The 10,333-nt window shown below is 31.0% G+C and overlaps 2 long non-coding RNA genes across 2 annotated transcripts; one reads left to right on the top strand and one right to left on the bottom strand.

Moving 5' to 3' along the window:
• Nucleotides 1-5,801: 5,801 nt before the first annotated feature.
• On the bottom strand, nt 5,802-8,309 carry LOC134254293 (uncharacterized). Its single transcript, XR_009989289.1, has 4 exons — nt 8,175-8,309; nt 7,645-7,748; nt 7,090-7,508; nt 5,802-6,253 (listed from the first exon to the last, which is right to left on the bottom strand). It is a non-coding gene; the product is annotated as an uncharacterized LOC134254293 (long non-coding RNA).
• Nucleotides 8,310-8,557: 248 nt separating this feature from the next.
• LOC134254295 (uncharacterized) lies at nt 8,558-9,848 on the top strand. The gene is made up of 4 exons (XR_009989290.1): nt 8,558-8,684; nt 8,869-8,974; nt 9,203-9,332; nt 9,636-9,848. It is a non-coding gene; the product is annotated as an uncharacterized LOC134254295 (long non-coding RNA).
• Nucleotides 9,849-10,333: the final 485 nt, after the last annotated feature.

Genomic DNA, 10,333 nt, shown 5'->3' with positions numbered 1-10,333 from the left:
CCTATATTTTTAAGGTCAAACCCATAAAACCCATGACTTAACCCGGAAGCTAGGTTAAAGACTCACATTGGTACATCAGCCTTCGTAGAGCTTCGGGAAAGCGATTAGACGCCATGGTACTGTGCGAATGATTTGCGGCGAAAAAATACAAATTTTCTTTTCATACACTTAGACCGGTACATGCAGTAATTTCTCATAAATATTGTCAACAAAAATCACGGTGTACAGTTACTTACCTTGTTATTGTTACTACACTTTTTAAATGTAGAATTAAAGCTAATTTGGTATCGTTTTACTGTCTGAGATGAGGTCTCAGACTAGTTTCACACCAAGTGTCTCTGTACATGACACGTAGATCAGGCTATAATTGATTATTGAAGCTTGTACTGATGAACATTTGAATAAAACAAGTAACAGCTTTTTAAAAAGGCTTGCCTGACTAATGCCATCAATATCTACAGAACCTATAAGCATAATATGTTATAAACGTTTACATTGAGGAAAGGTGGGAGGGTGATAAATTAATTCACAAGAGTAAATTATGAAGGTGTTGCACAAAACATCATGCATTCATTTTAAGTTGTATGATACTCATCAAAGGAATGGAAAAAGAACACATTTTATATAAAACGTATTTATTGTTTGTATCTCAAATAAAAATAAAATCGTGTACATGTCCCGCTGTAGATTCGAACCCGCGACGTAAAAATGAACAACTCACTCTGCGAGTCTAAAAATGGCTTTAGAGCTAGGACGAAGTAAATGAGGGAAAATACTAATGTAATTGATTAATGCTGGAAAGCATGGCTACATGTAAGGGTAACATAAATTAGATTTAACTGCATATACAGCATAGGCTTTGAGGAAGACAGCTGAAAATATGATATTTACAAGAAATTGGGAATCGTAACGGTTATGACTGACATGCAGGATATGTTTAATACCTTCTTGGGTTTGACAGAGCATCAACGATTGTTGGAAACGTGGGATAAATAATTAAAGTCCTATATGCTCAAATGACCCAACAAACAAGACGGCGATATATGAATGGCGACAGGTGCGGATTCAGGAAGTTTTTCCCAGGGATGAGGGGTCCACATCAAAAACATTTGTACGAGCAAAAAAGGAATAAACTTTCTCAATTTTAAAATGTGAGAGGACACTTTCATAAGTCTTTACTCTGTGGAGAATAACCCTTTGAGAGGTGGGGGGTGGGGGGGTGGGGGGCGTGGGTATGATCAGATATATATTTGGCAAGTACATATCCTGTCCATTTGTTCCTTTCGTTTTTATTACTTTAAATGATGTAACTTCTAACTCACTTCATAATATCACCGATATGTTTTTTTTTTCCAAAGCTCTACAAGGATTCCGACAAAAAAGAACAGACTTTATATAATTCATGCAGTTTTCATTCCCATTCAATAGACTAGTCAAGGAAAAGGGTGCAAAGCTTACACGTGACATTTTGGCGCGAAATGATTGAGTCATCCCTTACCTAGAAGACAGATGGACTAATCCAGTTGTATAGAAACGCAGAAAGAAAGACAAACGGACATGGCCTATCAGAACGTGCATGAAAAAACAGCTGCTATCAAAAAGCTAAAGAAAATAAATACATCAATTTATTGTATCAGCAATATGGTTATTTTTCTGCTAACTGTTGTTGCTGAAACACAAGTAACAAAATCCTATGATAATCAGCATGCACAAAATTTTGCTGGCTAACAGTGACCTCTGAGCTTCGCACATCGGAAATATTAATCCTTAGTAGAGTGTGACGCCGTGACGTTAGGCAATAAGCTTTATGTTATTGAAATGAATCATATTTTTGAATGCATTAAACCAATATTAAACTAATTATATCGAAAAAGAATAGGCCTTATATGGACACAACCTTTTGAAGATATCAAAACTTTAACGATATCAGCTTCACTATAAATTGTAATTTTTCTTAGACACACATGTAGCTGTTGTCCGTACTACATGCATTTTGAAAAGTGCTGGGAGCAAGCTGTATGTGTGCTGTTCCTTTGTTCTGCAATTTTACATAATTTAAATGCGAATAATTTTATTGTACAAAGTTTATCAAAAGGCGGCTATATTTTATATAAAATCCAGGCATAGGGAACTTGCTTCCAGCACTTTTAGGGTTAAGGATTTTGTCATCAGGAGAAAACAATCAATTTCATAGTGAACAATTATCTGAATATCGTTCATTACAATGAATATCTTTGTAGCCGTACATATTTTTTTTTATTTTACACATGTCAAGTCACAAACAGCTGATGTAAGTGAAGTCTCGTTTGCCTAATTCGGCAGAGACCAAATACAGACATTTGCCATAGAAGCATTATTGTTCCGCCTGACTAACAACTGTATATTGGAATGATACGATCTGATCTGTCTTTAGTGTTTCTTATATTATGAATGGGCAGGCATAAAGGATAGATAATTGAAAGAAAATGCACAATACTATAAAAAAAAATTAAATAGTCTTTGAAAGGCGAAAAATGAAAACTTGAAAAGTGTCATACCAGGTGGATTCGAACCACCGACATTAAAAAGAGAGTATGGATAGTGTAAGAGTCAGCACATATACTAACTGAGCTAGTCTGACCATAAAATTGTCTGGCATAAAATTTAATCACATTATCAAAATTAGGTTTCCTAATTTTTTGTTCGTTTTTTTTTTTTTTTTTTTTTTTTTTTTTGTGAATTTCGCCCCTGAAAAAAATCGTATCTTAAATAATCTTTACATCCCAACCAATCAAAATATCACAGTTTTTTTTCAGGGGCAGGCCTGCCCTGAAGGACTTTTAGGCCAAATGACATGCAAAAATCAACGCTGTAAAGGACAAAATGGTGTTTTGGCCAACTTTGGAGGTTTATTGTAAAGTTGTAGATAATAAAGATTAGGTATAAAGTACAAATTTGAAAAATTTAGACATATATACGGTAGAAAAAACAACCAATAAAGATTATTCTTTAAATGTCACTCTTTCCGGGAAATTGTTCTCTCCTATAAGTCAATTCTTTTGTCATAGTGAAAGAGAAATGTAAAGGACCAGGGGTAATTTAGCAAATATAGCATTATGTAAATGAGTACAAACTCACTAACATTTTTTTCTATAAATGTTCGTGGTTTAAATACTTATGGTAAAAGAATTTTGTTGTTTGAATGGATTAAGGATGCAAAATTTGATATAATTTTCTTGCAAGAAACACATTTTATTGAGGCAAATGAAGTAATTTATAATTCACGTTGGTATGGGTATAAAATTCATAGTTTTTCTGATTCGGTACATAGTAGAGGTGTATCTATTTTGTTAAAAGAAAATCTTGATATTGAAATACTATATAAACATTCTTCAATTGACGGTAGAAAATTATTGGTAAATGTTAAATTAGATGAACAAATTTTAATTTTGGCCAATTTTTATGTGCCAAATAAAGAAAATGACAAAATAATATTTTTAAATAAAATGTTAAAATGGCTCAATAAATATGCTAAAAGCTTAGATAACTGAATAGTTTGCGGAGATTTTAACTGTCAGAAAGATATCATTGAAAATAATAGAAATGTAAAGGTTCTTAGAAACTTTGTGAAATCATTAAATTTGATCGACTGTTGGTCCTTTAATGATAAAAATAACGAACAGGGGTTCACGTGGTGTGATGGGGAAAATAATCCAAAATCTAGAATTGACTACGTATTTATGTCAGAAAGTTTCTGCTATAGATTTAATCAAATTTTATTAAGAAAAGCTCCTAATTATGACGAGACAAGATTTAGTGACCATTTAGGTTTATACTTTGATATTTGTACCGCGGAAAATGTCAGAGGGAGTGGTTATTGGAAAATGAATACATCACTTCTCAACAAAGAAAAAATTTGCAATGAAATGAGAAACTTTATTAAACAAGAAATATCTAGAATTCATGATCCTGATCCGGTTTCTAAATGGGAATGCTTGAAAACATCAATTACAAAATTTCACAATATCCTATTCTAAAGAAAATGCTGTATCCAAAAGAAAGCGAATTGATTTCATTGAGAATCAAATTAAAATATTGGAAAATAAACTCTACTCGCAGATAAATATGAGATATAAAAGACAGCTTGAAAATGAAATTGATGAATTATTTGCACAAAAATGTAAAGGGGCTTACATAAGATCAAGAGCTATCTGGATGGAAAAGGGCGAAAAAAGTACTGCATATTTCATAAATTTAGAAAAAAAGCAACAGGGCGACAAAACGATTTAAAAAATTACTAATGACGACGATATTGTCTTTATGGAAAATGGAGATATTATGAAAGCTTTAGTCGATTTTTATAATGCATTATATGAGAGAAAAAAAAATCTGTGATCAAGATATTGATAAATACCTTGAAAATATTGAATGTCCTAAAATTAGTGAAAATGATAGAAATAATTGCGATAAATTACCAACCATGTCTGAGTGAAAGGAAGCCATTCATCATATGAAAAATAACAAATCTACTGGTTCTGATGGATTTCCAGCAGAATTTTATAAAATAGTTTTGTAATGATATTAAAGATATATATTTCTCATGTTTAATCAAAAGTATTGAGATCGGAATTCTACTATTCTCACAACGAGACGCAATACTCTCCCTTATTTACAAGAAAGATGAAAAAAATAAATTAAAAAATTACAGACCTATAAGTCTCACAAATGTGGATTATAAAAGTTTTGCACAGATTTAAGCTTTACGATTACAGCCTGTTGCTAAAAAAATCATAAGAAAAGAACAAAGTGCATATATCAAAGGAAGATATATTGGAGAAAATGCGAGACTGATACTTGATATATACGAGCACTGTATGAATCACGATCTTGATGGCATATTGTTATTCTTAGATTTCGAAAAAAAGCATTTGACGCTGGTCCGAAACTTAATTTATCTAAAACTGAATGTATCTTAACTGGTTCCTTAATTGATGAGTATTGCAATAATAACGATCTATACGGTGTAAAAATTGCAACTAAAAGTGTTAAATCTCTTGGAATATATTTAGGTCATAATAAAGACGTGTGTTATGAAAAAAAACTGGTAAAAAAAAGTAAACTTGAAAAACTTGAAAAAATCTTAAGTGTTTGGCGAAAACGCAACTTAACAATATTTGGAAAATGTACAATAATAAATACTTTAGCGGTATCAAAGCTTGTTTATAATGCGTTTATATTACCTAATCCAGATAAAGAATTCTTTAAAAGAGTTTCAAAAATAATTTTTAATTTTCTGTGGAAAAAAAGAGAGAGAATTAAACGAAATACATTGATTGGTAAAATTGAACAAGGAGGAATAGGAATCGTTGATATTGAAAGTAAATTTTCTGCCGCGAAAGCTTCGTGGGTAAGAAGAATATTGGATAAAGATACAATCACACACTTTACTTTAAACAGTCTATTGGAAAATACACTGCGTGAAAATTTGGCTTTACAAAACAAGTAAAGATAATGTAAATTTATTATTTACAATGCCTTTAATTGGCTTTTCTGAAAAAAGTCAAAGTTGGAAAAGGTAACCTTTACATTAACTTTACATGCACTTAAATATGATGCAATGTCCCACTTTATCTTGACTTTACAAAAAAGTAAACTTAATATTTACAACCATTAAAAACAGTATTTAGTATAATTTATATTAAATCTGATAATTACAGACCTTAAATTTAATTAAATACCATCTTTAATAACCACAATCTGATAATTACAAGCCTTAAATTTAATTAAATACCACCTTTAATAACCACAAAAGTTAATAATTTCCGTTTTCCATTCCAGTGAATGAAGTCTTATTCAAATTATAAATAAGTTTTTTCTTCCAAATTGATAAGTTGCGGAAATGTAAACATCATAATTAATATACAAATTAACAAAAAGCTGACTTTAACTTTGTTTATTACAATACAAAGCATTTTTTTTACAAACATAAGATCAAAATCATCAAGATTCTTGGCAGTATATGTTGCCCACATCCTATCCTGCAAATTACATACATATCAAAGACAGAGTACATTTTTAGTATGTGACATGTTTTATAATAAAACCAACTGTACATTCTTGAATTTAAAGTTGTGAATCAACATAAAACTATGTCTTCTTTCTTGTGGATATTGGTTTTAGTGGAAATCAACAACTGTCAAAATGTTTTTGTCACACCTCCCTTTTCAGAGTTCAAAACTTTTCTCCCCATGCAGGCATTTTCCTAATGCTTTTCCTAAAAGAAAAAAAAGTATTTTTTTCAGTGCCATGCATAAGTATGAATATTTTCAAAGGCTTCTGTGTTATCAGAATTCACAATACCATGATTAATAAAAATAAAAACAAGGCACAACCTCATTAATGAATAAAAAGTTTATACATGACCATTAACCTCAAAAAGCAAAAAAATGTAAATTTATCAATTTAAAGCAATATGAGCTGCATGTTTGATATCGGAAAATTTTATTGCAAATTTGTAATTAACTAATTTAATGATAGAAAAATAAATCATTTATAAACTTCTTTTGTTCATATTTGCGATAGAAATTTTTTTATTAGCTTTGATTGAAGCAAAATTGAATTATTGTCGTCCTGTACAATAATGATTTCTTATATTAAATTGTATATTCGGTTGTACAGAAATATTTATTCTGAAACATTTCAAAACTTTATTTTGGGTTTACTAGTCATAAGGGTTTAAATTACATAAAAATTAATCATAATAGCACATTTTTCTAGCAAAATAAAAATCTCAAAGATACAGCTCATATTGCTTTGATAAGATGAGTGGAACTCTTGTTGTTGACATATTATATGAAGAATCAATGGGTTAGGTCATGTATCCCTTATCACAAAAAGCCTATAAATTACAATTTGAGAAATATGTACTTTTTAAGGGTACTATACAGAAACAAAGAATAAATCCCTGAAATATTGAGAAATCATAGGTTTCCTGACTACTCAGTTGTCAGTTTACAAAGAGAACAATATAGTGCTACATACCCGGGGTATTTAGTTTAGCTGTACATGTATACAGAATGATACTCAAGTTATGGTTTAGGACATATGTACCTTTTTCCCCAATCGCATGTTTCAACTCATGAACTTTTTCCTGATATGGAACCGTAAAAGGACTTTAGGTGAGAGTCGCTCAAATTGAAGATGACAATCATGCTGAAATAGAATTCATACCGTGATTAAAATTTTATACATATGGACAAATATAGTCAATATTTTTATAAAAAATTATGAGTTTGAAGCAAACCGCTGCACTTGGTCACCAAAGAATGAATTGATGTTGAAAATTAATACACAATGCAATCACAAATAATAGCTATGAATTGATAAACACCCTTATGTTATTTTTTATCAAGAATAATCTAAAATTAGTTCTAAACAATACTTGCCATTTATAATACGAAAGGTGAGAACCCGCCTCTTCTTCATGACAGATCTTTTAATTTTCTCATGGTAGGCTGAGTAGCTTGAGACTATAAAATGAAATTGAACATTTTTAAAAAAAAATATATAACGATATTGACTCCCGAGCAAGTCAAGCACTAAATAATGTAAATGTTTGTTCAAGTAACAGATTTCATGAAATTTATTATTAAAATGTGCTTGTACCAAAGAACACTGGGATCCTCAATCTGGGTAATCATGTTTTGTTGTCTTCCTCGCCCCCTCTTGATGTTTTCTCTTCAACAATCTGCATACTGAATTCACTATACCTGTGTTTTAAGAAAATGGACACAGTTTAAAATACAAAATGATAAAAATAAATAAACTCTCAAAGTTGAGAGTTTATGTATATGGGTGTAGTACTTTTTTTTAAAACATTATTTTTCTTGCCTGATCAGAATCTTTATTAAAGCAACTTTTAGAGTGTATTTAATATAGATACAAATTTAAAAAAATTTTTACATAATTTATCAATCCGGAAGACAAACCCCTATGATTCATACACCTTTACAGAATAAAATAACGCTATAAACATTTAATCCCCAAATTATCAAAAATACTTATCTAATATCCTAGCAGAAAATAACATACAAAGCGTCGTTTTGTGTGACTTTGATTAGTTTCATTCTTTCACAACATGCACAATGTACTGATCTGAAAGTGAGAGTGAAAACGGCTGGAAATCGTAAACAAACCTTTAGAGCATGCCAACCCGGGAGTTCGAGCAGTTGTCAAGGCAAGAATCTTCTTAAATCTAGATGAAGTGTCAAAAAATTATCACTGGTTTCAAACTTCGTCAAAATAACGATGCAGACCCGCTCAACTTGATTTGAAATGATTGGCTATTCAACCGAATACACAGTGCCATATTTGGGTTACTGTTCAGAGTAGATCGTTCGTTTTACATTCGAGAAGAGTTTACATATTACTTGAATGAAAAGGATAACATAATACTGAGCTGAAAATTGTGTGTAAAGTATGTTTTCAGTGTAGTTTACAATACAGGCTGTAAATGTGCTGGAGATTTTATTGATGTTGAAGCTTGTAAACAAAACCAATAAACGTAGGACTTACTCACGGCAATGTATGGGAACCAGAGCAGGGAACCAGTCTAGAAGGCAAAGAAAATTCCGCCAAGTAAACAACAAAGAAAGGGATTTGGGATGTTGTCAGTTGTAGACATTATGTGGGCCGGTGACTGCAAGGTAATACATGTTTCTTATTTGTTGCGAATAATTCTTTTCATTTTATTATGGAAATTTATCCGTCCCAACACTGGCAGAAATATAATTAATCTGACTTCAAAATTCCTTCCTCTGTTCCCCCAAGTACATGTAACACTCTTCGCTCTCATTTTTTTTTTCAATTTTCATTGTATATTTTTTGTAGAAGCAAGGAATGTGGAGCTAATGCATATTGCTAAGGATGGAAAGGTCTTGTGTTTGTTGGTTGTGCCTGAGACACCAGTCACAGTTGTACCTTATTTCCATTTTAGGTAATGTCTTTTGATTTTTTTTAAGTAGAGGGAACAATGCATTTTTCATTCAATATATATGTAAAATTCTAGAGATAACTTTTTTTTAACATTGTTGGATACTCACTACATGATTTTATCTAAAGAAAAGTATTTAAATTATTTCCTCACATTTTCTAAAGAGGCCAGGTATGGTGAAGAGATAATTCATTTTTTATTCAAAATCTTATTTTCCATGCATTTGTACAGGGAGTCTATATACACTTGAGAGGTGAGCGTCAGATTTAAATTTGAAGATGGATGACTTTCAGATGTTATGATGAAGATTGTTGAAAGAGATTATCAACATAGAATCAATCCATATGAATGTGCAAGTCAGGTGAGGATTGGACTTCAACGTTTAATCAAGAGATGTTTAAATATTGCTAAGCTTAATGAAAGCACACCACAAACATTTTAAGTATCTCAGTAAGTTTCATGAATATTACAGATGTATCACTATGATATCATATGTTTGACATTGAGTCGCTTTGTCTAAATTTCCATTATGTTTAGTTATACATGTTTTAAGTTACTTAAGTATGTCTTCATAAGCTTGTGCTTTAATTTCAATAGAAGTAATGAAAACCTATTTAAAAATTGTATTGTTTTTCTTAATAATTCTGAAAATGATTATTATTAGGACTTGTACAACACCTGAGTACCCAGATGACTGTTGAACTAATTGGTGAACAAGAAAAGATGTCAGAGACGGGAATCCAATACAGATGTCATGATCAAGAAAATGTACTGTTATCAATGATATGATCAAGAATTTGTAAACTTGTAGCGATTTAGAATATCTTATCTGTAATATCTTCAATACTTAATTGTTCACACATTATCATCTTATCTGTATATTATTCGCCCCCTCTTATATAACCCCCTGCTGATTGTAATGACCTGTGTATTGATTCCTGATCTTAAGGATCTTATAATGTGCTCCTGATCGTCAGGAGCGGATCTTGAGTATATATATAGTGCAACAGAATTTTAGAATAAGATGGGAAGTTGGAAATATAGAAGACTTAGTAGATAGAACTGTTAGAGATAGATAAAGTTACTTACTTACTTGGAATATTACCTAATATTTCTTGAATTTATATGTACATGTGATTATTTTACTGGGATTTTATTTTTAGTGAATTATATTTCCCGATTGTTTCTATTTGTGATGTGCTGTGTAAATAAACTGTAGACTAGAATTTCGGCATCTATTTTCAAGATATGAGAAACAAGGATAAATTGATTTATTCATGCAAACTGACATTATGAAATGTGTTGTAAGACCGCCCGGTGCGGAGCTACAAACTAACTAGGAAACATCTTGGAGATTTATAG

Source organism: Saccostrea cucullata, unplaced genomic scaffold (genome assembly GCF_032062105.1).
Source record: "Saccostrea cucullata isolate Sc308-1 unplaced genomic scaffold, CSIRO_AGI_Scuc_v1 ctg4620, whole genome shotgun sequence".
In the NCBI taxonomy this organism is placed as follows: Eukaryota; Metazoa; Mollusca; class Bivalvia; order Ostreida; family Ostreidae; genus Saccostrea; species Saccostrea cuccullata.
This window is presented reverse-complemented; position numbering and strand designations above follow the sequence as displayed.